At 49.8% G+C, this 5,687-nt stretch overlaps 1 pseudogene; it reads left to right on the forward strand.

The window, feature by feature from the left end:
• Positions 1-994: 994 nt before the first annotated feature.
• On the forward strand, positions 995-1,790 carry LOC129671122 (mitochondrial import receptor subunit TOM20 homolog; annotated as a pseudogene).
• The last annotated feature ends 3,897 nt before the right edge of the window (positions 1,791-5,687 follow it).

A 5,687-nucleotide genomic window follows, 5' to 3' on the forward strand; every position in this document is an offset into this window, starting at 1 on the left:
GAAGAAGAAGAAGAAGAAGAAGAAGAAGAAGAAGAAGAAGAAGAAGAAGAAGAAGAAGAAGAAGAAGAAGAAGAAAGCCCAATTTGTGTTGCCCATATACTCACTAGATCATGGTCAAACTCCCTTTCTTTAATGGCCAGCCCCTTAAAGAAAGCTGAAAACTGAGTCTCTCTCCACCTCTACCCCTGCCAGAAGCCATCAAATGTGGTGAGCTCAGCTTCAGCCTCCTTATCACAATTTTTAAGAGCTTTAGTTGATGGCTCTCTCTTTAGGCTGATAGTTTTTGGTGGTGGGGTGGGATCAGTATTATTTTTAAAATAAAACATTTTCGAAAAATGTAGCTTAAAGGTGCTCCTGATAGTAAACAAAGAGGCGATGTGGGTGTGAAAACTGCAAGGATAATAGATGAGCCTGCACAAAGCAATCAAACGCACAAGCTCGTAGCCAGCTGAAGAAAGGCACGTCAGTCACCAGGTCAGGTGTGGGGGCATCCAAGCGATGATTCAGAAACGAGTGAGGACCAGGGAGGAGGCAAGCACTGTGTGAGGATGCACTGCTATGAGAAGGCGCTCTTCTAGCGGTCTCCGGCTGAGAAATGCCCAGGAGAAGGGTGGCCCCAGCACTCCACCCAGGCAAGCTAGGCTTCCCATGGCTACCCATCCCATGGGAGAAGGTGATGGAGTTGCTAATGAACAAAACAGGAAACAGCCATAAATGAAACCAGCCTTGGGACAGGGTGACCTGCCTGCTTAGGGCTACTGTAGCCAGTGACAGTGTAAGCAAATGTAGCAGGAAGAATCCATTTCTAGGCTTTTCCCTGTGGCTTCTCCACCTGTCACTGTGGGCAGAGTTCCAATGTGCAAGATGGGGTGGGAATGACTGATAATCCATACCACCTTACAGTGGTAGAGCCCCTCAAAACCTGCCACTGAGATGTAGAGGCACCCATAAACACACAGGAGGTAAACAGCCCATTGATGACATCAGGAGATCGATGTCTTTTCTGTTGATGGTGAGATGGCTTCTAATATGTTTCTTCTGCCACAGAAACACATCCCAGAAGTCAGGACTCTCCTGTGGTCCTGAATGTAGGAGGGAGTAAGACGCTGTAAACCGCCGTACCGGAGGCTGGCAGCCGAGAGCGGCTGGCAGGCTCCGATTGCTCGCTAACCGCTGTCTGGCGGGCCGCAGCCGGTGGCACATGCCGCAGCCGAGCAAAGCTGGTGGGCTGCAACAGTGCCATCACCGCGGGCGTGTGCGGTGCCCTCTTCATCAGGTACTGCATCTACTTCGACCTCAAGAGGCGGAGTGACCCCAACTTCAAGAACAGGCTTCGGAACGAAGAAAGAAACAGAAGCTTGCTAAGGAGAGACCTGGGCTTTCCAAGTTACCTGACTTAAGAGATGCTGAACCTGTTCAGAAATTTTTTCTTGAGGAGATAGAGCTTGGTGAAGAGTTATTAGCACAAGGTGAATACGAGAAGGGTGTAGACCGCCTGACAAACGCAATTGCTGTGTGTGGACAGCCTCTGCTGCAAGTGTTACAGCAGACGCTCCCGCCACCGGTGTTCCAGATGCTCCTGACTAAGCTTCCAACCATTAGTCAGAGAATTGTAAGTGCTCAGAGCTTGGCTGAAGATGACGTGGAATGAACCCGCTGTCAACATCATAAATTTCAGTAAAATGGTTAAACAATTAGCTTGGAAGCTGCTCTGCTCTGGGGGAACAAGGGCAAATATGCTTGTGAGGAGCTGTCCTACACTGACGTCTACCAAAGTGAATGTGTGCTTTGAGTAGGTCCATTGTCTGTTCTATTTATTTTTTCCAGTGAAAAGTATTTTGATAGAGCTTTTCATTTTATAAATATACTGAGTTAACAACAACAACAAAAAATAGATGCTATAAGCCAAGCTTAATGACTGGGGTGGATAATGATGTCCTCTGGGACCCAGGGGCAGGGTGGCCTCATCAAAACTGTGTCTTGTTGTATGTTTAGAAACTTCACACTGAAGGCTTTTCTTGCTGAGTTTAAAGGTGAGTAAACATTGACTTTGGACAAAGATCAGAATTTGCATCTTCTGCCTAGCATTGTCCTGGCCTTACCCATCCATGTGCCTAGATGGGACCCCAAGCTTGACATTGCTCCGAGTCTCTGAGAACTGCCCCTTCCTGGAGGTGGTGGCCCAGCTCACACCAACACCACCTAAAGGACCCCTCCTGTCACCAGAAGCACTGACCCAGGTAGCCTAAGCCCAGATCCCAATCTTGACCTCCATGTCCTTGAATGATGACATCATTCTGATATTTGCTTCCTTATCAGCACAAGGATGATGTCTGGAAAGCTCCCATGGCTGCACTGGGTAAAGCTGGCGAAGCAAACAGACACATCATTCTCCATCTTCTCTGATGGAGAATCAGCCACACATCCAGTAGACTATGTGGAAGGTCTTTGTGTGTGTGTGCGCGCATGTGGCTCATCTTCCCACCCTCATCTCAGTTTCCTCCTGGGCTGGCTGACCACAGGTGTCATCTGCACGAAATAGCACAGGACGGGGTGGAATCTTCAGGGCTTGTGCTAATGGCCTATGGTCAGTTTTGAGGTGAGAATATTATCATTCTGCAAAATGGTCCTGCTCTGAAGTCTCCAGGCTCTTCCTCCACTGACATCTAGAGTTTGTGTTCCCGTACCTGGAGCCATCTAAGGAAGCAGCAGTCTTTTCTGTCAGGGCGCTCAGCCCTGCTTAGTCCCAGAGTCGTTGGGATCCATGCAAAGCCATTATGTAGAGTATGGCATGAGGCTGCAGCCAATAGTCAGGGCTGCTGGTGACCAGTTGGCGTGCCGGGGAAGAAGACGGTAGCCTGATCAGGAGGTGTGCAGGAAGACGCTGTATGCATCACGGGAAAGTAGCAGGGAGTTCAGGGATACTGTGCGCACACAGATATGCGTGGATGTGAGCACATACTTACACAGCACCTATGTGTATATGTGTCTGAGTGTGTCAGCAAATGGCTGCATTCATCATGGTGCACACGTGTGCAGCTGTGAGTGTGTGTGTGTGTGTGTGTGCGCGCGTGCGTGTGTGCATGCATGAGCAGATGCTTGCGTTCATTACTGTGTGTGTGCACCTGTGATTTCATGAGCATGAGTGTGCACATCTGGAGGACAGGATTCAGGAAGTTCCTTCCACCCTGTAGTCTTTGCCTCTTGATGGAGCTGACAGGATAGTATTTGCCTCCATTCTGGGAATCAGCTTTGGATTCCTCTGGTCCTTCTTGGGCCATCCTTTCCTGAGGAGGTCTGGTTGGTCGGCAGTAATGTGGAATGCAAGCAACGAGTGCAGAGGAGAGTCTCTGGAGCCTCTTCCCCACAAACTCACGCAGAGTGTGTGAAGGCTGAGTGAGCACTGTGCTTCCTGGAAGTCACTCAGCACCCCACTCTCCCTGAGGAAAGCAGGTGTGTGTGTAGCTTTGGGTAGAGTCTACTCAAGGACAGGCAGCAGCCCACCTTCCGCCTAGCTCAGACCTTGAAACTAAAGCTGTCTGAGCAGAGCCCAGAGGACCGGCAATGCTGATTAATTCCAGGCAGCCTGTGTGGCTGGTTAATGCCAGCCATCGAAGGCACATGCAAATCAAGATAGGCTGATGTGTGATCGACCGGAGCTGCCTTCCACATTCCTCTCTGTCAATCTCTTATCTGTCCTTTGTGCTGAGAAGTCAGCCAGGCCTCAGGGGAACAGCGAGGTCCACCTGCCTCTGCCCCTGACTTCTGGCCTTGACATCCCTGTTCTAACCCTGCTTGGTTGCTCAGGATCAGAGGGGAACGTGTTAGTCTCTCCTACCGGGTGGAGCCTCTGCTTCCTTTGCACCTCCTTCCCAGGGCTCTTCCTCTCTGTTCCCAGGAACTGTACTCCCAGATCCCAGCCACTGCTTATTCCATCTCTTTGGCCTGAGCATAACTCATGGGTAGCTGCTAGAACACTCCAAGATAGTCTCTAGACAGCCGTGTACACAGTATTCACTTATTCACTCATTCATTCATTCACTCACTCATTCATTCCCAGATTCACTTATTTGATTTGACATGACTGAGATGTAAAATGTTTCTTTTGTCCAGAGATGGTAAGAACTGGCCTAAGGCACACCAGACACTCACTAGCTGTGTGGACACACATCCATCCCTTCATCCTTGCATGGAACCATCCATAAAAGGAGAAGTTATTTTCTTATTTCAGGAAGAAAAGGCAAAGAGAGGCAGCGTGTAAAGTGCTGGCATCAGTATTAGGCTTGCTATCACCAATCAAAAGCCAAAGGCAAATGCTGCAAGGAGGCAGAGAGCTGGCGTCCCGCACATGGCTGCTGGGATGTAAAATGGTCCAGCCACTGCGGAAAGCAGCATGGAGAGGCCTCGAAATACGAACAGAGAATAGAGCTATGATCTGGCAGTCTTTTGCTTGGGCATGTGCCCAAAAGAATTGAAAGCGAGGCCGTGAAGAGATTTGCACACCCATAGTACAGCATTATTCACAGTAGCTAAACCAGGGAAACAACACTCATATCTGTCGTCCAGTGATGGGAAAAATAAAATGCAGTCGTCCCCCTGGTGGGATATTCCTCAGCCTTAAGAGGGAGGCCATTGATACAGGCTGGACTTCAGATGAAACTGGCAGACATTATGCAAATGAAATAGCCGTTACAGAACAGGCATTATGTAACTGCACTTACAGAGGGCACCTGGAGTCACCAGATGTAGAGACAGGGAGTAGAGTGCTGGGTGTCAGGGGGTGGGGACTCAGTGCTTCATGGGGACAGAGCTTTAGGAAGCCGAGAAGCTGGGAGGTGGAGAGCAAGGACAGCTGTACAACTACGGGATCGTGCATTTGGACGTATTAGGGTGGGAGACCGGATGTTAAAAATTGCTAACATAGATTCCTAAGGGGCAGCTGCCTGGAAAGAGGTGGCTATTTCCAGAAAAGGACAAGTGAGCCTTTGAATGTGGGTGAGCCCAGGTACTCATGGAGCAGTTATGGGGTTCAGGGCCAGGAGGAAGAGTCTGGTGGGATGATGTTGGGTTGTCTGCCTCTAGACCCCTCTGTGTAGATGAGGATTACTTCCAACAACATGTCTTCAAGGGACATTAACATGAGAAACGAGGTTACACAGGCTGGCAGGTGTGGGAGGACAGGGGTAACTGTCACTTACCATGGGGAAAACACCTTGCATTGTTCTCCAAAACCATGTGGAGAAGAAAATTCCTGTTTGTTGTCATCAGGTAAAGAAGGAAGCGAATGTGTTAGTCGCTCAGTTCTCAAGCAGCCTTTCCTTCTGATGCTCAGACGCCAGCTGATGGCAGGTGTAACTCTCCCCACCTAGTCAGTTCTCTCAGCATTCCCTGTCCACCCTGTGGCTTGGGCCACACTCGAGACTTTTGGGTAGGAGGGTTGTGAACAGTGGGTGTGTCTGCTTGGGTGGGTGTGTCTGCTTGGGTACAGGGCTGTTCCAAGCTGGTAGGAGGGGGCACCTGTTTCCATTGCTCCCCACCCGCATAGGCCAGTGATTCTGAGTCCTCTGTGCTCTGCAGAAAGGTTGTTGCTTTCCTCACTGACTCCTGCTCATCGTAGTGAGAGCCCTTTGCAGGAGGACAGACTCTTCTTCCTGGTCCCTTACAGACCCAGCTGCCAATTTGCAGTG

This window comes from Psammomys obesus, unplaced genomic scaffold (assembly GCF_907164565.1).
Source record: "Psammomys obesus unplaced genomic scaffold, mPsaObe1.curated_primary_1811, whole genome shotgun sequence".
Classification (NCBI taxonomy): domain Eukaryota; kingdom Metazoa; phylum Chordata; class Mammalia; order Rodentia; family Muridae; genus Psammomys; species Psammomys obesus.